Here is a 25,923-nt window from a genome sequence, read left to right as displayed (position 1 = left end):
AACTTTCACGAACATGTTAAACAAGAGAGAATATCGGAGAAAAGAGACGAACAAACTGGAACCGGAATGTTTATTAAAAAAGAAAGGGGGGTGTGCTGACGGGAAGTAAGTTGTTTTTGTTCCAAAACTAAACAATTGTTTCAAGTTCAAAAGAAATTCATGCCTTATCATAACAACAAACATTCCAGACAAGAAGCAACTGCAACTGTTGGTATACATGTACAGTTTTTACTACTAGTTAATTACGTGACAGGGATGTTGCGAGCATTCATTTTCTTCGGCAAATAATGCAGAAGTGAACATGAAAGTTTTGGCAATTTTCCGAAGTTGTTGGCAGACCTTTGGCGTCACTTTTTTTCTACTGTGAAAAAATATTGGCAATTCTGCAGGAATGAGAGCAAAGTTTTAGGAGTTTCGCCGACTTCCGACACCAAACGACATCGTTGCTGAAAGAAGTGTTGCTGATTACATAGAGGTTACATGCGGAGTCTCAGTGAATATTAAAAATAATGGTCAAAGTTTAGTGGATCATGAAAATTGCGAGATTCAGCGTGCTTCTTCATGACCGCGAACTGAGACCATTATTTTTAATTATCACTGAGACGAGGTGTGTAACCTATTTGTATATAGCCAACACTGCTGCTGTGAAAGAACGCTCGTTTCATTTCAGTTCTCAGCCTGACTTAGGTGATCTTGATTAATTAATTCGGAGTCAAACATGCGCAGATTTGTATGCCTCGGGGCCCCGGTGCATTTAAATAAACTAATAAATCCAAAGCATAAAACAATGCCCTTAATGGCTTTGCCGTGAGGTCGTAAAACTTTCAAAGCATAAAACTGAAATATATTAAATTGTGACTTGTTAACGAAGACCCCCCCCCCCCCCTTCCCCACCCCCAACTCGAGGCCTAGGGCGTCTACGATGATTCACGAGGCTTTGTTACAATACAATCACGTATATTTTCGTATCTAAAATGTAAGTACATGTAGTATAAAGTGACATTTTACAAGCTTCTGGTCGTTTGGCAAATACCCCCCGCGGGTTAGGGGGAGTCCCATATTGGTTGGGACTAGAAAGAATTTACCCGATGCTACCCAGCATGTCGTAAAAGGCGACTAACGGTTCTGTTTCTTCTCTTCTTTTGTCTTATTTCTGCCTTACCAGTCCTTTCACCTATATTTCCTTCCAAGAAAACTCTCCCTACTATTCCCTGCAGTTTTCCAATTCTTTTCTTGTTGTCTTATTTCTACCTGACTGGATCCATCACCTTTATTTCACTTACCATAAGTCTTCTTTTCCACATCCTTATTTCTCTGCACCCCGCATGTCGTATGAGGCGACTAACGGATTCTGTTTCTCCTTTTACCCTTGTTAAGTGGTTCTTGTATAGAATATAGTCAATGTTTGTAAAGATTTTAGTCAAGCAGTATGTAAGAAATGTTTAGTCCTTTGTACTGGAAACTTGCATTCTCCCAGTAAGGTCATATATTGTACTACGTTGCAAGCCCCTGGAGCAATTTTTTGATTAGTGCTTTTGTGAACAAGAAACACTTAACAAGTGGCTCTATCCCATCTCCCCCCCCTTTCCCCTATCCCATCTCCCCCCTTTCCCTCGTCGCGATATAACCTTCGTGGTTGAAAACGACGTTAAATACCAAATAAAGAAAGAAAGAAAGTTTGGCAAATACCAGTGTTAGTTTCTATCCAAGTCCACACTTTCAGGATTTCAAGAGCCAATTTGTAAGCTGCGTTTGTAACATGCAATACAATACAGCGGTCGATCACAGCATAGACCATTTATCCTGGACCGCCAACTAGCTCTCTCTCCGCTCTTTCTCTCTATTACGAGGTAGCGGCCTCTCCCATTTAGGAACCTACGCTTACATGGCCTTTCAGAAATCAGGGGGATGTCATATCCGGTGTCGATTGTAAACATGGACGAAGTTGCCGAGGTAAGTTCTGAAAATGCTAAAATAAACTCAGCTAAAGAGCATATGGAACATGTTTTTCGATGAGTTTTGTTAAGTTTAGTTTGGAGTTTTGGAAAATCCAGTTCATTGTCACCTCCCATTGTCACAAATAACTGGAGCGTGCTTTCTTTTCACTGTCTTCGAATCGCTGGCCTTTCAAACCGGACGCAAAGCGCCCCTGAAAGTCGAGCGTCGTAACCTCGAAGGGTCACGTGACGAGTTGGCGGTCCAGGCTATTTGGTCTATGATCACAGGTACCAATTTTCAGTCGGAATTCACTTCAGTGGAACCCCTCTTTTAAGATCCCTCCCTTTTAAGACCCTGTTTTCTCAGATATGTGTTCATTGCCTTTGTAAATTTACCCTCATTTTAAGACTCGCTTCTTTTTCAGACCTGATTTTCTCAGAGTTTTGGAAGTTTTAAAAGGGGGGTTCCACTGTATAACAATAATCATTCACCTCACCTCACGGGGGTGTTAGTTCGGACATGGATGAGAGTGTGTACAAGGTTGACCCTGGGGAAAAAAGGCCCTCGCCGAACCTGGGTTTTGAACCAACGCCGATACCGCCGAACTGCATGGTTACAAAGCTAGCGGGCTACGGACTGAGCTACGTCTCCGCCCCATTCAATAATCTGTTATTGCTGATATGCATTATTTTTTTTCTTCAGGAAGAGTATATAAATTTGGATTAAGAACGTTTCAGCGCTGACAATGGATTTCAACGCTCCTTCTTTAATCCTTTGGGGGAAAATGCGCAAAAAGTCGTAAATCTTCACACTGAAATCTCTTCGACAGCATACCGCTATTATCTGAGGTGTGTGCAAAGATAACAGTAGTATTTTAGGCCATAGAAGACAAACTTATTGCGAGGAATGTCGCAGTAAAGCTTAAGACATACGTTTTCATTGCAGAACAGACACTAGGTGAAACAAAATGTTGTTGCATTAAATCAGGGTATCAAACCCTCCCATCCACTGCCTCCACACCCCCCTCCACCCCCCCCCTCACACACCCCCTCCTCAAGGAGGCAGAGGCTGTTGTATAGGCTCAAACTGAGGAATTTCAGACAAGATTGAAGAGAAGAATGAAAGCTCAGCTGCGAATCTATTGCAATTGCAGAGGGATAAAAAAAAGTTTGGTTCTGACAGCCGGGATCAGAATTTCTTTGGGAAATGCGCTGCGAAATGTGTGTGGTTTTGTGTGGTTTTGTGTAATTTTTGTCAGGAGGGGAGCTTTGGAGAAGTAGTCAGTCTCCAAGTATGGGACAGTGGGGTATGGGTTAGAGGAAGAGCGATAAGATCACGCTAAATTAAATTAATGTTTGTGAACTGTTATTAAGCATAAAAAGGCAGGGGGAGAGAGACAGAGAGACAGACAGGCAAGCAGGCAATGGAAGGACAAAGAGAGAATGGGAGCGAGAGAGAGAGAGAGAGAGAGAGAGAGAGAGAGAGAGAGAGACACACACACAGTCATACACTCACACACACAGACTAAGAGAGAGAGAGAGAGAGAGAGAGAGAGAGAGAGAGAGAGAGAGAGAGAGAGAGAGAGAGACACACATACACTCACACACACAGACTAAGAGAGAGAGAGAGAGAGAGAGAGAGAGAGAGAGAAGAGAGAGAGAGAGAGAGAAAGAGAGAGAGAGAGAGAGAGAGAGATGGAATGGGAGGGAGAGACAGACAGACAAACAGAGACAGGCAGAGAGAGACAGGCAGACTAATAGACAGACAGAGGGAGAAACAGCAAACAGACAACAGACATAAAGAGAGAATGTTGTGTGTGTTGAGAGACAGACACAGAGTAAAATGACATCTGACGCAACAAAAGTGTATGTACACTAGTTTTTGTACATCGCACACAACAGACTCCATTCAACACCCCTCGTAAGGAAGCACTAACCACATTTTTATCATCACACATACGTCAACGCTTGGTTTTTCTATCTCTACCGTGGAGAATTGTGTTTTTGGCACCTGTATTTTCTATCTTTCACAGCCGGTGCTTCGCCTGAATAGCTGGTTGAGCGATCGCCTATCACACCCCCGTTATTGAAACCCCTCTGTCAGCCGTTATTGGGGAGGAAAGAAGGAGGGAACCCAAACGAAGACCGTTGAGAAATGGATGCCCTGCTGTCAACAGCATTAGGCACGTTAAAGATACCTAATTCCTCCACGTTTAGACCATCTTGTCAGATTCGTGCATGCTTTTACTTCAATCAATCAATCAATATGAGGCTTATATCGCGCGTATTCCGTGGGTACAGTTCTAAGCGCAGGGATTTATTTTTATATTTTTATTTTATGCAATTTATATCGCGCACATATTCAAAGCGCAGGGATTTATTTATGCCGTGTGAGATGGAATTTTTTTACACATTACATCACGGATTCACATCGGCCAGCAGATCGCAGCCATTTCGGCGCATATCCTACTTTTCACGGCCTATTATTCCAAGTCACACGGGTATGTTGGTGGACATTTTTATCTATGCCTATACAATTTTGCCAGGAAAGACCCTTTTGTCAATCGTGGGATCTTTAACGTGCACACCCCAATGTAGTGTACACGAAGGGACCTCGATTTTTCGTCTCATCCGAAAGACTAGCACTTGAACCCACCACCTAGGTTAGGAAAGGGGGAAGAAAATTGCTAACGCCCTGACCCAGGGTCGAACTCGCAACCTCTCGCTTCCGAGCGCAAGTGCGTTACCACTCGGCCACCCAGTCATCACTGCTTGAGATTAACACATTATTCCACTGGGACACATACCACAAACAAATGCAGCCTGGGTGCTTTCTGTACAAGTTCGGGTTCGTTTGTTTTTGGTTGTGTGTGTGTGTGTGTCGATGGTCATATTGTCAATCTGCACAATGAATTCAGAAAAATAATTCTAGGAATGCACAGGGAGCAGTTCAGGTGTGTAGTTTTTGTAAGTGGCCAAGTGGAAAGACGGTTTGAGCTAATGTGAATGGTCTGGGCAGATCTGTGGTGTACACGATCACTTACACTTACAAGGGAAGGAGGGTGTTTCTTACAAGCAGTGATTAATTATATTTTGTTGCTACACTTCTTCTTCTTCTTCTGCGTTCGTGGGCTGAAACTCCCTCGTACACTCGTGTTTTTTGCACATGTGGAATTTTACGTGTATGACCGTTTTTTACCCCGCCATTTAGGCAGCCATACGCCGTTTTCGGAGGAAGCATGCTGGGTATTTTCGTGTTTCTATAACCCACCGAACTGGATTACAGGATCTTTTTCGTGCGCACTTGGTCTTGTGCTGCTTGCGTGTACACACGGGGGTGTTCGGACACCGAGGAGAGTCTGCACACAAAGTTGACTCTGAGAAATAAATCTCTCGCCGAACGTGGGGACGAACTCACGCTGACAGCGGCCAACTGGATACAAATCCAGCGCGCTACCGACTGAGCTACATCCCCGCCCCTGTTGCTACACTGATTAACAAGGACCATATTCACCGGGTCGTTCCGGTATTTTACCGTTTTCAATACCGGTAACGATCCAACGATCCTGCCAGATGATGTTCCGTTTAAATGTGTTTCTTTTTCGCAAATATGGGGTAATGAATTCGTACCTTGATTAGGCTTGACTGAATGCAATAACAGATATAGCGGTTTTTGCAGGAGCCAGAATGTGTACTTCTTACAGGTCCATCCCTTCTCATGAACACGACATAAGATCTGTCTAGAAGTTTAACATGGTATGACAGCACCATTCCTTTAATTTCTATCTTAACTATTCCACTCTTCAGGAACTAACGGTTGTGTCAATGGGTAGCTCGATGACAGTCAAGCCGTTTGTTGAAATGTCATGACAATATATTAACTTGTTTGTAAAGATCCGCCATGCACCTCTTTCCAAACCTCCAACGGTCAATTCGTTGCAAAGGATTGTGTATTAAGAAACGAAGAGCGACCCAAGCTGACATGACACAAATTCGGATGGGGAACTTGGAATGAATAAGTTAAGGACAATCTTTCTAAAAGAAGTTCATCTACTTTTCCTGATTCATCTGTAATGTTTTGGTCCATGGAAAACCAGCCTCTCGTGAAATGAACGACACAACAACTGTAAAATCCACCGTTAAGAAGACAGATGCAGATCTTGTTTACTCCAGAAACCAAAAAGTTACTATGAGGCAAAGTTGAATGCGCTTGTTGCAAAAATAGTGTTGCAAGGAAGACATCTGAAGTTGGTTTTTTTTACATTTGCCGCGAACTGGGCTGTCGCAAAATCGGCTTACTGTATCGCACATTAATGCGACATTTGCGACAAGTACGCACCCCTCCAAGAATGGTTAAAGGGTTGCCTATTTCAATTTTGTGATACAAGAAAATGAGAGAGAAGAAGGGCCTTTTTTTCCCCAAAACACTCACGCCGTTCCTTACCAGCACTCCTACACTGAAAACCAGTTCCAGACATTATAGAGCGAAACCCATTAAAACGGTTATAAACCAGTGGGGAATATAATTTTTACACGACAAAAAAAAATCGGAACCGAAGAAGAAAGACATTTCGACAATCCAAAAATAAGTGCAGCACATTTTTTGACCGTCATAAAACTGAACACAAAGACGGAAATGGAAAGAGTGATAAGGTTAATTCGCCCTTAAAACATCCCTATTCAAGATGTCTGCCAAAAGATGCTTTGCTGTGTTATCTGTGGTTGTTGCAAAGCACAGATAGAAGCATGTTCTGTGAGTCCGGTTCTCCCAACCCACAGGTGGGTTTCTGCACACGCCATTTTCTCAATAAAACACTTGCACGCAGTAAAAACAAAGATAGAAATTAGGATTCGAAAAAGCAATGGGTCATCACTGTCAAGTTCCTCCCCCCTTACCTCCCTCCCTTCTTCATCTCCCAGCCAAAGGTTTTTGTATACAATTGAGAGCGATCCAAGAATGCTTTTTTAATCTGCTAATTTTCCAGACGTCTAGCACTCGCGTGGAGTTCAGGGCAAAAAAAAAGTAAAGGCGAAAAGCCAGGTTCTCGCTGCCGACTGTGCTCTTGGTGCAACACAGCTTCGCCCAAGATGCCGTAAATGTTTTCTTTGTAAGATTTTCTCCGCTAGCAAACTGTTTGAGTTCGCCTCAAAACGTATGCAGTTTCGCTCGCTGTGTTGTGGAAAAAAAATAGCACCACAAAACAAATAATCGTTATCCTTGCAGGTCGAAGGACCATGGCCTAAACGCTTCACATTGACTTTTCTTAAATCAATAGCAGAAACAGCAAGGGCCGCTATGTCCCCTTACATTCTGTTCTTTGATCTCATTGTCATATGTGTCTTAATCATGCCGACGACGAATAGGCCTGCCGCAACTTTTTTTTTTAAGTTGTTACTCAAGGAACCAATGGACATTAAGGTTTTAACAAGGAATATATGCTTTTCTCCACTGCCGGTGAAATACACTTTCCAAAGTACAGTTCAATAATCCAGCCACAGGTTTATACAAAAATATCGATTGAAACGTCCTCCCTCGACTCGAGAACTTGTGATAAAGCAGAGGCTGATCAGTTCAGAGAAAGTTGGGTGAACTTTATAACACTTTCCTGTACTTTGTATCGCATTACGAATTAGAAAACGGGTGTACTGTACAATGCAAAGGTCACCATACGTATTTGCAAGTTCTGTGGGTGTTTTTGTTTTTTTAACAAAAGCGGAAGTTTGTCAACAGTTCTGGAGTATAAAACAGTTCATTTCAGCTCTTGTTGCTATTCCTTTCCTATCATACAATCAGAAAATTACTTCCAAGAGGCCAAGTTCATAAAAATGTGCATAATAAATATCTAATCGCTCTGCCTTTCTCCTGCTACCTCCAACCTCGCTGACGGTAAAAACTCTTCCCCGAGTTCCCCAGGGAAGCGAAATTGGGAAAGAACACCCGTCACTGTTTCACAGGCAATTGCAATTCAGGCAGCATGTCGCGGAATCCTCTCCCGAGATTGCTCAGCACGAAGTTGCTCTCGCAAAACGCTCGCTAAAAAATGATGGTGGTCGATTGCAAGGCAATGAGAAGGGGAACGATTTTGTGTCAGGCCAGGGGATCCAGGTATTCAGATTAATGTCCATAAAGATCGCCATCGTAATCATTCAGCAAAGTTTGTTTTCCTTATCGTGAGGGAATATCTCTCTCTCTCTCTCTCTCTCTCTCTCTCTCTCTCTCTCTCTCTCTCTCTCTCTCTCTCTCTCTCTCTCTCTCTCTCTCTCTCTCTCTCTCTCTCTCTTTTTCGGCCCCTTCAAATATATGTCTCAAACATATTTGCCGGCCTTGCCAGACTTTTCATCGTCCGTTACAAAGTAGTTGTTTTATAACAATACGTATTTTTTTGATACTGACTTCAGAGACCCTTTGAGACAGCGTTTGCCTTTTTATGTTATCGGTAATATGCTAGTTTCAACCGGAATTTTTCGAATGAAAAATTCAAAATAACGAAATCTGAAAAGCATTCCATAGAAAGGGTGTAGGACGCAATCAACAACAAAAATTACGCTGTTCCAACACAGATTTTTTTCATGTTTCCCTTTGTGCAATATTTGGTAAAGCTATATATATATATAACGAATGATTCATGACATCCATGGCGATAGAGGCGCGCTGACACTCCGCATTGCTCACAAACACTTGGCACAACTCTTCATGTTAGCACACGCGGCCGTGTAAACCCTCGACAAGGCTCGGGCTATCTATTACGGATTTTGGCAAGCGGCATAATGATGGCGTTCTGATCTTTCAGGTTAGCGTATTCTTATCAAAACACCTGACGAGGTGGAAGGTGTGAGGGCTCCCAAGGATAGCACGTGAAGTATTTGACGCCAGGCGCGGGATCGTTAACTTGTTTGTTGATACACCTTGTCTTGAGAACTCTGACGATTCATTAATCTATGGAGTGGATTCGCGACACTGACACGCAATAATAATGAAGGCAGCATTCACGCCGTGCCTGTGGTTTGCAGGGGAACGTGTCCCGACACATCCTCGCCGGAGTGTTTTCAAGGTGAAACAAATGACTGATACATAAAGTGTACGCTGACATAACAAAGGTTCATTCATTTCGAGCTGTAAGAACCAACTCAGAGGACAAAACGCAATAAAACCCAATAAACACATTTTAAATACTGACAAAAGAACAATCAAAAGCAACAAAAAACACACGCAGATCATCAACACTAGGCCACAAGAATGAAACAACCCGTACTGGAAGGTTTTTTTCAGTTCGTGACCTCGATCTGGTGTTGCAACTATTGATGCAAACAACATTACGAATACGTTGTGATGACATTTTTATTGTTTGATGGTGAAGTGGTTCCTTCGTTCCAATACCATCAACAATCAGAAAAAATTAGACCAGGGAGTCACAAAACCAAGGAAAGTTAACTGACTTTATGACTACAGAATCTAAGAAAACAATTAGGGCTTAAAATGGATGACGTTATAAGCTCAACGGTCCCAAAACAGCGAGCTTACAATAGCCTTGGATCCCATTTGTTACGTTTCCTGGCGTTTTAACCTTGGATATAAATTTGTCATTGCACCTTTTATTGCACACAAAACTCGAATGCATGGCTTTCCACGACAATGCTTCACTCGGTGTTTCAAGATCGTAGTGTTCCAGTACAGGAAAATGTATAAGTTATTACACATATTGCAACATTTCTTTGAAGCAACAATAAACCAAACCAGACGAAACGTTTGTTACATTAGCATTTCTCTGTTGTAATAAGATATCAGAGTTGCGCAAACTCCAAGTCTGTGTATCATTCTATGTCCATGCTGTTACAATCACAGGCCCAGCAGCAAAATAAACCTTTCTCATGCCGTTGCAGTTACATGCAACAAAATAATCAATTCCCATGATGTTACTGTTACATACAGGAAATAAACAAAAGGTTTTCTTCATCAATTCGGGCAGACAAACATATACGGCATGCAGAACTGGAGAAGCAGACATGCACGGGATTCTGTGTCGGTGTTGGTGTGCCAAGTCATCAGCGCGAGGTGTTAAGTTTGGCGTATGAAGACAATGCCCACGTGCTCGCTACCATCTCGCATTAATCAGCCTCGGTCTGAGTGTTAACGGCTTACAACATGCATGCATGCCGGCAATGAAGATAAGCAAACGGTATTTCCACGCATAAAAGTCGTTGATACTTTCCAGAGACCCGTCAGGAATGCCCCTGTGAACGGTCCATTAGTCTCAGGTGTCGTATAGGTCCAGACGGTTACTATGTGGTACTGTGTTCCGCGCGTTGTCGCTGTGATCGTTCTGTCGTCGACAATTATGAAGGATGAAACAAGAAAAGACGTGACAGTTCTACAGGATAAAGGTCTTTTTGGATCACACCCAATGGGGTGCACGTCATGTTGCACTGCTGTTCCATTGTTGCATGACTCATATATATATACTGTTCTTAAAACTTTCATAGCCTGTGTCCATCTACGATTTCGAATACTAAGACACCATTTGAGTTTGATCAAAATGTCATGGGGACAATGGTGGGGCTGGAATTTTGACATCATTTTATGTCCGCTGTCTTTCTTTCTTTATTTGGTGTTTAACGTCGTTTTCAACCGTTCAAGGTTATATCGCGACGGAGGGAAGGGGGGTGATGGGATAGAGCCACTTGTCAATTGTTTCTTGTTCACAAAAGCACTAATCAAAAATTTGCTCCAGGGGCTTGCAACGTAGTACAATATATTACCTTACTGGGAGAATGCAAGTTTCCAGTAAAAAAGGACTTAACATTTCTTACATACTGCTTGACTAAAATCTTTAGAAACATTGACTATATTCTATACAAGAAACACTTAACAAGGGTAAAAGGAGAAACAGAACCCGTTAGTCGCCTCTTTCGACATGCTGGGGAGCATCTTTCTCGTCCCAACCAATATGGGACTCCCCCTAACCCGCGGGGGGCATGTCCGCTGTTGTGTACAAAATAATTTTTGGCTGGTGTACACTCCCCGTACATAACCATGTTTTTTTTATTTGTTCGATCGTTTGTTTGTTCGTTAATTTGTTTGTTTTTTGTTTGCTTGCTTTTTTTTCTTTAAACATGTTTTATAAAAAGCTAATTGCATCTCGGTTAAAAGCATGATTACACGTTTGAGGATAAAACGCGTTTGTTTAGTTCGGAGTGTACACCCTTTAAATTAATAGCTGTATCCATCTAATATGATGTCATTTTCATGCACACAGAGGTCGATCGCGTACTTTGACTGTGTAACATATGCACGCCGTAACGATGGCTCTCATGCAGTCATGTTCAAGACAATACGAAGACGGCAAATGGACTCAAAGACTCAATTATTTTAATGTCCTTGCCAAGAATAAGGAAAACTGTTTGGAACTCTGAGGCTGCCGGGCTGAGTTGCCCCCTTACTGATAGATCCAGACATATATTGGTAGATAAGGTTTACTTTGGGTTTTTTAGGTCCCTTCAAGTTTAACCTGTTTGGCTATTCGGGACCGATTTAATTTTGTTTCCTTTCTCAGTTTATATGGTGGTGGGTACACTCTAATAGCACGTTAACAAATAGACGACACAGCATGTGCCATGTCTATCGATACCATTCGCTAAGTTCTCTAGGCTATCTTCTATTTGTCGGTTCATTATTCACCAATCCACCCAAAGCCGCGAACAATAATCCCTTTCATCCCCATCCACCCCCTCCCCCCTACTCCGGCCATGCCCCCCCCCCCCCCCCCCCCCCAGCCCGACCCCAACGAAGGGGGAAACGAAAAAGAAACACAAAGGTGGAACAGTCACACACAGACACCTCATCGGGTCAATCGCTGGTCAAGCCTTGTTAGTAAGTTCAACGAATGACTAACGATCCCGCGGCTGCCAAAAATCAAGGAAACAAAAGGGAGAAAAAGACAGACATGCAAGCCAAGCCCAGTTAACGACGGTGGCCTAGCTGGTATGCACCTGCCCTCCGCGGGGTTGGTGGCCAGGTAATTATACAGGTACAGAGCCGAGGCGGGGAAGAACACACCTGTAGATCAGTTGAAACAGAACAGGCGGGGCTCTGTGGTCTACCAAGTCTCATCAAAGTCGACAGGGAACGACGAAAACCATGAGTGGTATCGGATATGTGTATCATGTGTTACTGCATGTGTCTGTCTGTCTATCTGTCTGTCTGTCTGTCTGTCTGTCTGTCTGTCTGTCTGTCTGTCTGTTTGTCTGTCTTCATCGTATCGATCTCCCCTCCCATTCCTAACCCTTGATCACAGTCTGTGTATAGTTGTTAATCAAGGTGTTGTGCAGAGAGAGTCATAAAAAACAAATCAAACAAACAACTGCGAAAAAGTCAAAAGGCAAAAGTGAAGGAGCGCTATTTCTAAAACAAGAAGAGCAAACGCTCGATCGAGTCACTTTCGCAGTTCTGAATATTATATGAGGCATCAGATGGACAGGAAGAAATTGCTATTCACAACACAATGAGTCACGTTCACATAAAATTTGAGCCCGGTCACTTTTATAGTTTCCGAGAAAAGCCCAACGTTAAGTTGTGTGTTGCCGAACAGAAAAGGCTAGTTATCTCCCTTGTTTTTCTGATAACGTTCGTAAAAGGCTACAGATGTAAATACTTTGATGTAAAGAATAATCCTACAAAGTTTCAATCACATCCGATGAACTTTGTCAAAGATATAAAATGTCTAATTTTTCCTTTGACGCTGACCTGTGACCTTGAAAAAGGTCAAAGGTCAACGAAACCATCGTTAAAGTGTAGAGGTCATTGGAGGTCACGACTAAACAAAATATGAGCCCGATCGCTTTGATAGTTTCCGAGAAAAGATATAAAATGTCTAATTTTTCCTTTGACGCTGACCTGTGACCTTGAAAAAGGTCCAAGGTCAACGAAACCATCGTTAAAGTGTAGAGGTCATTGGAGGTCACGACTAAACAAAATATGAGCCCGATCGCTTTGATAGTTTCCGAGAAAAGTCCAACGTTAAGGTGGTGTCTACGGACGGCCGGCCGGACAGACTAACACTGACCGATTACATAGAGTCACTTTTTCTCAAGTGACTCAAAAAGCAAACGGATTTACTTTACCTGAAACTGCTCAATTGTCAAACAACAGTTAACACTCACTACAAATCCGACTCGTTTAACAAAGAAACCAACAACCTTTCATTTACTCAAACAGGACCACACCCGACATCCTTTGATGTGCTTTATCTTACCGATAACAAACTGTACCCCTTAGCACCAAAGGGGAAACAACAGCTTTGGACTGAGTACTTTGCATCAGACATTTTCAAAGACTCTAATCTACAAGAAGCAGAACCAGAAATCCTTGTTAGTATATTTCTCTTTGATGGAATCAGTTTCAATGGTCCTATACGGACACTTCGCTCTGTGCTTGGATAACAAATCGAATATCGGCAGTATCAAAAGAATAAAAGAAAAAGCAAAGACGAAACCAGACAACCCGAGTAAGGATTCTGCTCTTTTTGATGAAACCGGTTTCATTGGTTCAACACAAACGCCTTACTCTTTGGTTTGATAACGAACCGTGCATCCTCAGCAATCAAAGAAAAAAAACCAGCAATCCCATATCGTTCTTACACTCAACAATCTTTTCAGTGTCTTTCATGATCTTTGGTTCTTAATTGTGGCACGCAGAAAAGATATTAGTTTCTTATATGTTCCTGAAGTAAAACAATAAACTATCTGTGATAGGCAGCTTATCAAAAACGCGGACAACTGTTGTTAAAATAATCTGCGATCCAGATGCGTTCCTAACCGTGAGATCGATAGAGTAAATATTTCCACACTCTTTTGTTGAGGAGACAGTTTTGTTTGGTTTGAAACCTTCGGAATTTTATTATACAGCTCATTATTTTGTGTGATTCTGCGGGTAGACCTACACAAAAGTGCTGTCGAATTCGTGTTCCTAGTTTCCATCTGCCCTTTAAAATATGATTTTATTTACAAAAATATATCTCGAAGTGAACTTTACAGATTCTGCAGGTATGTAAAAGCGTAAATAACGGCTGAATCTGTATCGTTGTTTTTCCTTTATCCTACACCCCCCCCCCCCACCCCCCACCCCTCTCCAAGTCCGTTTTATATCAGTATCATGCATTACCGACGAAGGATCATGTTGAAGGGCGACTGATGCCAGCAGTGGTCGATCAAATGCTGAATAAACAGACAGCAAGGCGAGCAGAGGGTGTGAAAAGGGCAAAGAAACGCGCTTTTACACCGATGTTTGTTCAAGTTGGAGCAAGGGAAATGTAGCCCCTGCCTCCACATAAACACTATCGGTAACGACCCAGCGAACTAATGGAACGACGCCGGAAGGATCGCCGTGCGTTATTTTATTGATGTTTGATGCTGCGGGAATGCCTTCAGCGTGTATGTACAACTAAGCAAACGATGGGCACAGAAGCATATTCCCTGCGCAACCCAAGCCTCCCCACCCCCCCCCCCCCCCCAAACAACAAACTTAACGCAGCAGAAAATAACCACAGAATAAAAACGTGCAAATCTCGATTACACCTCACTGATGCACGCATACTGACGCTGGAGCAAAAGGCATCAGGTACACGAAAGATTCTGAAGTAAGGCCAGTGCTCGTGTCTAGAATAAAACAATTAACTTTGCTGGGAAAACCCAAATTAATAAATTTAAAAAATAATGTTTTTCATCAAGTGTTTAGGTTCATGTCTTCTTCTTCTTCTTCTTGTCGTTCGCTGTTAGATCGTCAGTCCGGACTGCAGGGCGAAACGTGCTGTCCTCTCCAAGTCCTCTTTGGGGCCGTATAGCTTCTTTTGTAGCGCTGTCTCCTCTGGTCAGGTGGTGTCCCCCAGAGCACTGTGGTATGGACAAGCCTGCAGGATGTGCTCTGCTGTCTGATTCTTGCCACACGGATATAGGGGGGGTTTCTCTCTTCTTGCTTATCTTTTCTTCGGCCAGTTGCTCTCCCCCGCTGTCCCCTGGCTCCACGAGACAGCTGGGAGGGACCACCAGTAGCTGAGGTTGGACTCCTTTGAGGCATGGAGCCCGGCGCTGCACCTGCCTGGCGGGACTACACAGGGCGAGCACCATCGCGTGCATTTCGGACTGTCGACATTTCATTTTGCGTTTTTGCGTGGATCTGTGGTTGGTTAAGGTGCGCCTGTTGGCCCAAATCCTCCGACTTCAGCCCTTAGGTTTCTTTCGGGGTTACCCCGCCCTTAGTTCCTGGCTCAAAAACCTAACCCTGGGACCACATGGGGGATTTCTTACCGGGGGTCCCACCCCGGGGCTAGAGCTTTTAATGCGGCTCTTACCCGCATGGTGTAACCGTCATCGGACACGTAGGGCATTTATAGGGTAGTCAGTGCCATCTGCCAACCCATCCCGTCCTGATAGAGACACCGCTAGTTGGTCCGGGACTGCTTATTCTATATTCGCAGATGGCCCCCATATCTGGGGGCCGTTCCCCTATCCGCCACCTGGGGACCCGCCGGGTTGAGGATAGTCGCCCCCCTACTGAATTGGAAGTAGTCTGTTCCCGGTTAGGTTCATGTGAAGTTCATCATCAATTAGTTAACTGCAAGCTCGTCATTTCAGACAACTCATAAAAATATTGCAATGAAAACAAGGAAATGGGAAAGAATAATTGGTGTGGATGGTGGACGTGGGGTGAGGCGTGACAGATGATGGAATAATATATGACAACTGTATTCGTAAATGCTAAGGGGATAACAATCTAGCTTGAAAAATATGTATGTACAAAAGCGGTTCAACGTTCTAGCAAGGACTGTTGGAGTAAAGAAATAATAGAAAAAATAAACTCCCCCATAGTAAAGGAAGATATGCACAAAAATGATAATCTCGATGTTTGAAATCACAAATCCGACAAAACCTTAAACCTTAACCTTTTTCAAAATGCTAGATCGACCTTTACACTCCAAGATCGACCTTTACACTCCAAGATCGACCTTTACACTCCAAGATCGACCTTTACACTCCAAGATCGACCTTTACACTCCAAGATCGACCTTCACACTCCAAGATCGACCTTCACACTCCAAGATCAACCCGACATTTCAAGACCAGAAGATCGAGTATGGGACTAAAAAAAAATTTACACAGCGACTAAAATGAATTGGTCAGACAAAGTCCATTGTCAGTAAACAAGACCAGAAGAACGAGAAGAATAAATTGGTCAGTCAAACAGGGCTATACCTTTAAATAAACAACAGATAAGCCTTAGTCCATTGTCAGCCAACAAGACCTGGGACACCTAGCGACCACCGGAAGACGGACGGCGAGGATTACGCGCAATACATCAGTACAATGCCGAGAATTAAGCACATTTTTCACGGCGCTGTTGGGGAGCGGATCATGATAGTATAGTTTTCAAACGTTCCCATTCACGCGCAAATCCCCGCTCCCCCCTAGTCCGGGCGAGAATTGCCTAGTATCCTACTCGCACCCCCGTCGGGCCCGTAATGCCGCTGTGTGAATTGAGATTCCGGAGTTTGGTGTCGTGCTGTATAATGGTTGTGACAGTTTGGGATGAACCCTCATCAGTTCGCAGCGTCTCCCAGAGGACGACAGGATTTCACAGTCTGACGACACGCTGGGCCACCATCTCCTCTATATCCCATCGTTTTGGGGGTGGAGAGATACAAATGTGGGACTTGAAAACAACAGCGCCCCTAATAGGTAAGCTTCCTGTGAGGACGTTAAGCCCCCCCCCCCCCCCCCCCGCCCCTTATCTAGTAACAGCGTACATGGGTTGCGTTAACCGTAAACTTGCTATATTTAAAACAGCTAAAATGTGAAAAGTCATGATCGGTATCCGGCCAGACCCGGAGACATTCCGTAGAGCTTTCTCTGCAAACATGACATAATTACACTGTGCTATGGCTTGGTTACCCCCCGCGGATTAGGGGCAAGAATTTACCCGATGCTCCCCACCATGTCGTAAGAGGCGACTAACGGATTCTGTTTCTCCTTTTATCCTTGTTAAGTGTTTCTTGTATAGAATATAGTCAATGTTTGTAAACATTTTAGTCAAGCAGTATGTAAGAAATGTTAAGTCCTTTGTACTGGAAACTTGCATTCTCCCAGTGAGGTCATGTATTGTACTACGTTGCAAGCCCCTGGAGCAATTTTTTGGTTTAAACACAATTTTATTCAAAATACATGATATGAAACAATTGACAAAAATGCAGCTAGGACACGAACTCAAGCAGATGCTAATTTGACGTGACCATAACAATGCTAAGTTACACAAGTTTTCATGATGGTGGACAACACAATTATTAACCAGAAGAACAAATTGTAGGAGGGGGGTATGGGGAACTTAATCAAAACAATTTTTTTATTGGTGCTTTTGTGAACAAGAAACAATTAACAAGTGGCTCTATCCCATCTCCCCCCTTTCCCCGTCGCGATATAACCTTGAACGGTTGAAAACGACGTTAAACACCAAATAAAGAAAGAAAGAAAAAGAAAAGAAATGGCTTGGTTGTTACGGCTTGCTAAGACAAGTAAACCTATTTTTGTGGAAGCCAGGAGTCTTGGGGTTTTTCCGTGGTATTTTCTTCAAGAAATACCCGTTTGTTAAATTCGGCTAGCGCGATCGGTTATTGGCATACTGCATCTGTTCTGTTAATGCTGGAAATCTGTGGAACTCACTATAATCCGAGTACGAGATCATGTATATAGCCTTTGATCATTCGCAAAATTTCAACAGGGCTGATATTGTTACAAGCAGAGAATAGGTAGCAATAAATCATTGCAATCCTGCCTGAAAGGCTTGCTACAAATGTTCTCTTCGATTTAAGCGCGTGGGCGTTTTATCACTGGTATACCTGCGACGTAACTAACCAGTTCACGATCAAGAGGACAAAGAACTTCAACGATAGTTCAGTTATACGATATATTCTTATTATATTCTTCAAGGAAACGTGGCTGATAAAATTATATCTGGCGGCCCTCTCCAAAAAATGTTATTGGTTTAAAGAAGGTTCGGAATGTCCCAAATCTGTTGGCGTCGTGTGCTTCTTCAAGTCTCGCATTCACATCCCTCTAAAGACTCTTCACCTACCTACCAGTGACGGGCAATCTGTGCTGACACGCCCTCTGTCGCTCGTTTGTTACACAAAAGCCTTTGACAGGGGAGACTACTAAACTGTTGTGACAGAGTGATTCATGGCGGGCGACAGACAAAGCAGGCGGCTCATTGACAGGTTGTGAATGAGGGATGCCCCCCGCGACACTTCCCAGCGTCCGTCTCCACACCTGTAGTCCGCCGCCTGTCCTCCGCCTGATGGAGGGCTCCGTCGCTAGCCCGGGAAAGGAGGAGATTGCTTGTCCTTTGGTCATCGTTTGTGATCGTTCAGTTTCAGTCTACGAGGGGAGTCAGATTTTGGGTGTGGGGGTGGTTGTGTTGGTGGTGATGAGGGGAGGTGTGTGTGTGTGTGTGTGTGTGTTCGTAGGTGCGCGTGTGCGTGCGTGCGTCTGTGTGTGCGTGCGTGTACAAGAAAGAGAGAGAGAGAGAGAGAGAGAGAGAGAGAGAGAGAGAGAGAGAGGGGGTTGGTGTGGGGAGGAAGGGGGAGGGAGACTAAATGAAGACGATGGAACCAAAGGTCCGGGAAAGGCCACCACTGACGGACAGGTAAAGGCTCGAAGGTCGTCAATGATTCATTTGGAATCGTATCAGTAATGATTAGTTGGTATCCACAACGAAGGAGTAAAGATATTTCCGTATAAATAGAATATCATCATTCCGCCCAAAACGATGAAGATAATCAAGGAAGGCCGCAGAGCAGATAACAGAAAGCATTATACATCCGTTGTACAGGCCTGAATCCAGGAAACGTATGACAATTGCAGGTTTTGGGGCCGTAATTGACGTGTATAGTGGTAGAGGTTCTTGGACTACGTATCAGTGATTCGGTCGAAAATATATAAGCGGTATCTCACATGTGTCAATAACGTCAGAGTAAAGGTTGGAAAAATCATCATTCCGTCGAGAGTGAACGAGGGCGCTGCAGGAGGCCACCCGGAGTAGAGAATTACGGGAAGCAGACGCTCGTTGGTGGCCTTTTGGGCCCCAATCAAGTACGTAGCAATTACAGCTTGATAAGACCGTAACAATAACTAGTCTATTTTGAGGAATAGAAAAACGCCATCACTGGTTAGCCGAAAATGTCACCAACGTGCATGCACAGGTTCGAAGATCAAAATCATTCGTCAGCCACTATGTCAGCCAATAACAACAGAAGAAAGGTTCAAAGTCGGGCTATAGTGAAGGAGAGCCGCACCACAGACTTTGCGGATAGACGTCACTCGAATAAAAGCATAATGATTTAAAGGTGAAAGTTTCAAGTCACCAAATGCAACCAGTCTCTGGAAAATTTAGAACTACACGTTCGGCGAAAGAAGGAAAATGCAACACAAAAATATCTCTCTAGCGTGCAGCGGGCTTACAGAAAACATTAACAAAACTAAGTGCTCACAAAGAAGCTGCACGTGCCAAAATACCAGAGGTATCAACCAAGAACGTGACGTAGCATAAGAGGGTTAATTGAAACGGAACCCGAAAGCGTCCACTGTTTTAAGAGTTATATATATGTATCCCTCAATAATGGGCAAGGAGGACAAGAAGCTCACTCGAAAAAAAACACTTTAATTAAGTTCTCTCTTTCTTTTCCGTAACTCAGAGAGAGAGAGAGAGAGAGAGAGAGAGAGAGAGGGGAAAAGGGGGAGGGCGAGAGGGGAAGAGGGAGACAGTATGTCTGCCCTTATGTATGACTGTCTATTTGTCCATCCGTCTGTCTGTCTGTTTTTTTGTCCGTCTGTCTGTCTGTCTGTCTATACAAGTAAATCAGTCTTTCAACATTTGACAGTCCGGCGTCGTGGCGCCCGAAACGCGGGAGGGACTGTGACGTGTCGGCGGATGCACCCCGACCTTTGGTTTGTTTTCACGCGTAGGAACGTTTGTGTCACTCTCCGTTTCCGCAACAACTGTCAACACACACACACATGCACACACATACGCACAGATTCAGTGTACCTAACCGTAGACAGTGTGTCTCTTTGCGAATTTAGTGAACAACTAAGTGCTACCAGACTGAATAAATGATAGACTGCAGCTATATTGATACTCTTACACTATTTTTTTCTTATTTCTTAATTTCAAAGCAGTAAAGATGTTCCCTTTCTTTCAACCAACGCCTTTACGAAGACTCTCCCTCTCTCCCTCTCTCTCTCTCTCTCTCTCGCTCGCTCTCTCTCTCTCTCTGTCTCTCTCTCTCTCTGTCTCTCTCTCTGTCTCTCTCTCTCTCTCTGTCTCTCTCTCTCTGACTGTCTCTCTCTGTCTCTCTCTCTCTCTGTCTCTCTGTCTCTCTCTCTGTCTCTCTCTCTCTCTCTCTCTCTGTCTCTCTCTCTCTCGCGCTCTCTCTCGCTCTCTCTTTCGCTCTCTCTCTCCCAACCACCCCACATGTTCTCTTTTTACATCTATCCCTTTTTCTTTTCTTTCGTGCACGCCCCCATTAATCTGCTTTTCCTTTTTCTATTTCTTTTCTTCTTTCTTTCTACACTGATCAATTTTCTTGCACATTCCAAGCAGGGGCAAAACTGGCAGCACACCCCCGAAGTTGAGGAGTGCAGACAAACATATCCTTGCGCATGTCTGTTTGCGTGCACGTGCGGCCAGGAAACAGAATTCTCCACATGTCCCCAATACCGCACAAATGAACACTGCACGGAATAATTCCCTGCTTATTTGATCTATCATCTGCGCTACACCTGAGCCCCTTGAGGGTCTGGCATTGCGTTGGAACACAATGCATTTTACTGACGTCTGTCTTTCTCTTTGTCCCCGCCCCCAATGCTCTTCCAGTCCCGTACTGCTCCACCCATACCGAATGCCCCGCCCTATGTTTCTCTCTCCCTCTCTTTCTGTCTCTGTCTCTATCACACACACACACACACACACACACACACACACACACACACACACACACACACACACACACACACACACACACACACACACTATTATTAGATCATGCAGGAATCACTTACAATCATAATCGATTGAGTGTGAACTACACGGATACAGAGAAACGCCACAGAGTCAAACCATCTAGGGCCATGGTAATACACATGTACTATACCAACTGAGAGGATTCAACTGTGTACTTAATTAGTCTAACTTGACGAGGATGCTTCCGTCTGTCTTGCAAGTGCAGATGTTGAAAGTTTTTGATCTGAGAAAAATATTCCCAGTACAATACCGACGCAAACTTTAGAATTGAAACTGATGATTCAGTGTCCCAAACGCGCCTTACACAGAATAATCATACTCAGCCTGAATGCTGGGATCCCCATGCACACCCATGACCTGTGATTGCTTTTCCAAGTAAAACGAAAGTGAACAAACCTCATCAGAAAGACATGGGGAATGCCAAGGAAAGTTTGAAACCCACAGTATCGGCAACGACAGTATTCCCCAAACAAGACTGCATTCATTTCCAATAGACAGCAAGACTAAATGCGTGGGACGTTTTGAGAAAAGGCAAGTGGTGCTACCAATACTCAAATACAAACTCACAATAAAGGTGTTCACAAACTATTACAGAACAAAGACAGTTCTCCACGCAAATCCCCAACAATCGTTAACATTCTCAGTGTATGGGCATAAAATATTCTGGAAGGCACACTTTTCATTTGTTTAGAACAAGAACGCCAACAGTCAAAAGCCATCGCTAGAGTTCTTGTGAACCACAGCCGTTTGTTTCGTGCATAGTCAGATATTGCAGATAAGCTCACAGCGAGTCGCATTCAAATTACTAACTGACGACTACATTGTGAACAAGAGGCGAAGCCTTCAAGGCTCACGTAAGAAATCGACAAACAGTAACACAAACTCAATCACTCCGTCACACATACACACACACACACACACACACACACACACACACACACACACAGTAAGCATAGGTGACACTGTGCAAGAAAGCGAGACACTAGATCTAGATCTGTCTGTCTGCATGTAGCCTACTTACAAGGGACACGACTGCCAACTAGTCTCGGCCCGCTCAAAATAACAATGACCGAGACTTTCAGTAATTCCTTCGCGTGACGTCTAACCCTGTTACGTCATAATGTGACGTCTTCAAATGACGAAATGTTAAAGTTTCTACCACAGACATACACACGCACAAACAAACACACACACACACGCACACACGCACAAACGCACAGACAGACAAAGTTACGATCGCATAGGCTATACTTACGTGAGCCAAAAAGGGAAACTTGATCACACGGGTTCACGATGGCTCAGGGGTAAGATAAACCACGCAAAAATAGATTATTTGAAAATTGCTCGCTCTTTACGGAGGGCATCTTGGATGTTCCCGTTTGGTGAGCGTTCAAAGGCAAAGGGAAGGGTGTTTGTACTGTGTGTAAAAGCCTGACAGTATCTGTGATGGTTTACGGGAGGCTTACTGTGCCTTTAAGTTTTATAGAGATCTGTCCAGCAGTTTTCTTGGAATCGCTCTACACACATACATCACCACCCTCGTCTCGATTCCCAGTCTATGTTAAAACATTGTGTACAAACTTGAAAAAAGCCATATGTGCTTCTTTGCAGCAATTTAGTTTCTGTTCCACTCCATTATCAAGTCAAAATTAATCTTGTCGTAGCACGTACGGTGATGCATTGCGTGTCCCAAATGAAGTCAAACAAAGAACAAGTCGCGTAAGGCGAAAATACAATATTTAGTCAAGTAGCTGCCATTTTTCAGCAAGACCGTATGCTCGTAGCATCGTCAGTCCACCGCTCATGGCAAAGGCAGTGAAATTGACAAGAAGAGCGGGGTAGTAGTTGCGCTAAGAACGATAGCACGCTTTTCTGTACCTCTCTTTGTTTTAACTTTCTGAGCGTGTTTTTAATCCAAACATATCATATCTATATGTTTTTGGAATCAGGAATCGACAAGGAATAAGATGAAAGTGTTTTTAAATTGATTTGGACAATTTAATTTTGATAATAATTTTTATATATTTAATTTTCAGAGCTTGTTTTTAATCCGAATATAACATATTTATATGTTTTTGGAATCAGCAAATGATGGAGAATAAGATAAACGTAAATTTGGATCGTTTTATAAATTTTTATTTTTTTTTACAATTTTCCGATTTTTAATGACCAAAGTCATTAATTAATTTTTAAGCCACCAAGCTGAAATGCAATACCGAACCCCGGGCTTCGTCGAAGATTACTTGACCAAAATTTCAACCAATTTGGTTGAAAAATGAGGGCGTGACAGTGCCGCCTCAACTTTCACGAAAAGCCGGATATGACGTCATCAAAGACATTTATCCAAAAAATGAAAAAAACGTATGGGGATTTCATACCCAGGAACTCTCATGTCAAATTTCATAAAGATCGGTCCAGTAGTTTAGTCTGAATCGCTCTACACACACACACACACGCACACACACACACACGCACATACACCACGACCCTCGTTTCGATTCCCCCTCGATGTTAAAATATTTAGTCAAAACTTGACTAAATATAAAAAGCACTCCGAAACTATGCATTGTTCTTTACCGTGGCGAACACGTAACATGAATGTAAAAGGGGAAGTAATCTGACATGAAATACATCTGGAATGTCAACTGTTCCGCACTTGATCACACCCTCTCTACTTGAGAGGCACACACTCTGAAGCATCTTCACTTCCCAAGTGCGCATTTTTTTTCTGCTTCTGGTGCAGAACGTGTTGGCCTAAGATAGTGTCATCACTGACGAAGGTTCTGGTTTCCGTTCCATCCTTCACCTGTTTCCGCTCAGTGTGCGTGACAATTTATACAACCCTCGGCTTACTCTCCACCGGCTGAAGTAAGAATGGAAATGACGTCACGATTCTGCGCTGTCATGAAAGAATTGTGGGAGTGCAGGAATGCTAAAATATAAACATGCCTGGCTGCAATTTCTGCTCTTCTTACCCCTCTTCTTATCTAAGTTACATACCGCTTTTACAAGGCTTTATTTTTAGCATTATATTCATGTGCCTACATGGCAACTTGACAAAGCTTTATTGAAACGTTTATGAGACTTCACCTAAACTTCATCACAAAAACAGTAGCAAGCTTCAAAAGACTATGTTCGAAAAACGTGACAAGCAAAATAGCTGGTAGTGACGACGTATGTTGTGTTTGTTTGTTTGTTTGTTTATTTGTTGCTTAACGTCCAGCCGACTACGCAGAGCCATATCAGGACGAGGAAGGGGGGGATGAAGGGGGCCACTTGTCAAGCGATTCCTGTTTACAAATGCACTAACCCATTACTTGTGTCCCAGCAGGCTTTAGTAAAACTAAATTAATACCTACTGGAAGATTACCAGTTTCCAGTATGTTAAAATAGGCTTAACCTATCTACTGCTGGACTTACATCAGAACACTAACAGATTAAACTATACATGAATCGCGAGACAAGCGGCAAGAGAAGAGATTTTTGGAAAAAATACAGGTGAATGAGCAAGAAGGCAGAAAAAAGAAAAGAATTCATGAAGAAAAAGAGAGCATGACAGGAAAGAGGAACCAAAAATCTACCTAACAGCAAACTAGAAAGCTCCTGCGGTTCCAAAAACAGGAGGGGCCTTTAATTTCATAACCGCAGTGCCCCACTGCGGGAGTATGTTGTGTATTTTGAATAACATTTTGTTTAAACCAAGTGACGACGCTGTATCAAGAATCTGTTTACCATTTCTCCCTTTTAACCTTTCTATCCCTTGGCGTCAGGTCTTCTCCCCAGCTCGTTGCCCCAACCTCCCCGCCACAAGGCTGTCCCGACTGAGGCCTGTGTCAACAGTGGCCTTAATACCTGGGGAGGAGCGCAGCCTCCGCGATGAAGTTGCTACCCGAGTGTTGACATTTCCATCAGTACCCACTCGGCGGACCCTCGGGAGTGTACCAACACACCACGACCCACTACAGGTGCGTCGGTTTCAAAAACTACGAGAAATTCTGAATGTATTTGTCCCGAGTGGATGAGGAGTGGTGACTAGAAAAATTTAAGCCACAGTTTTATTTTGCAAATGGTTCACGAGTTCTCTGTAATTTTCGAAAAAAAACCGTACTATAATGCGTCGTAGGTAAGTGTTTTTGTCCAGCTCTTGATACTCTTGGAACTATAACATTGGAATAAATGACTGCATGTCTCAAATTGCCATAACCTCTGAAATGTCGTATCGACAGAGAGCGCCAAATTAGCCCAAATTTGTCAAAATGTCAGTAAATGATAACAGCAATAGCCTAGCGTTTTACGTTCGGGGGTTAAACACTGTAATTGTGCACCGGCTGCTATCATATATCGGGCCTTGTTTTGTAGGGAATGTGAATCTCTTAACATGGAATCCAACAGAAAGCGAAGCAGAAAGGCTGAGAGACTGCCTCTGTGGAATCAAGGGGGCTGCGAACCAAATGGTGGAACTGGCCGGATATGATGTGCATTCCGCACCCAAACATGCTGGTGTCTTGGAACGATGTGTGTTTTCACCCTGGTTTATAACCCTAAGAGTCTCTCTGTCTCTGTCTCTGTCTCTGTCTCTCTCTCTAAACTCATCGTAAAGGATAATGCCCCAACAGATATGAAATTAAAAATGCTTAACTTTCTTCCACCGGAAAAGCATCTCAAGTCAAACAAAGCCATTTTCATGCATAAATTGCATTACGGTAAAGTGCCGATTTACATTACATCATTATTTAATAAAGCTACCGACAGATATGGGTCGATCAACTTGATCCCACCGATTCCACGAATTGACCTTTATAAGACCAGTCTTGCTTTCAGTCGGGTACATCAGTTTGGAATTCACTTCCATCATCCTTTAAGCACTTAAAGTCATTAAAAAGTTTTTAAAAATGTGTCAAAAAACACTTAATGTCTGAGTAG

The 25,923-nt window shown here is 43.3% G+C and overlaps 1 protein-coding gene across 1 annotated transcript in view; it reads right to left on the bottom strand.

The window, feature by feature from the left end:
- Window positions 1–25,923, bottom strand: part of LOC138953602 (agrin-like) — a 37,592-nt gene that overhangs the window by 2,821 nt on the left and 8,848 nt on the right. The window lies entirely within an intron of this gene.

This window comes from Littorina saxatilis, linkage group LG17, assembly GCF_037325665.1.
Source record: "Littorina saxatilis isolate snail1 linkage group LG17, US_GU_Lsax_2.0, whole genome shotgun sequence".
In the NCBI taxonomy this organism is placed as follows: Eukaryota; Metazoa; Mollusca; class Gastropoda; order Littorinimorpha; family Littorinidae; genus Littorina; species Littorina saxatilis.
This window is presented reverse-complemented; position numbering and strand designations above follow the sequence as displayed.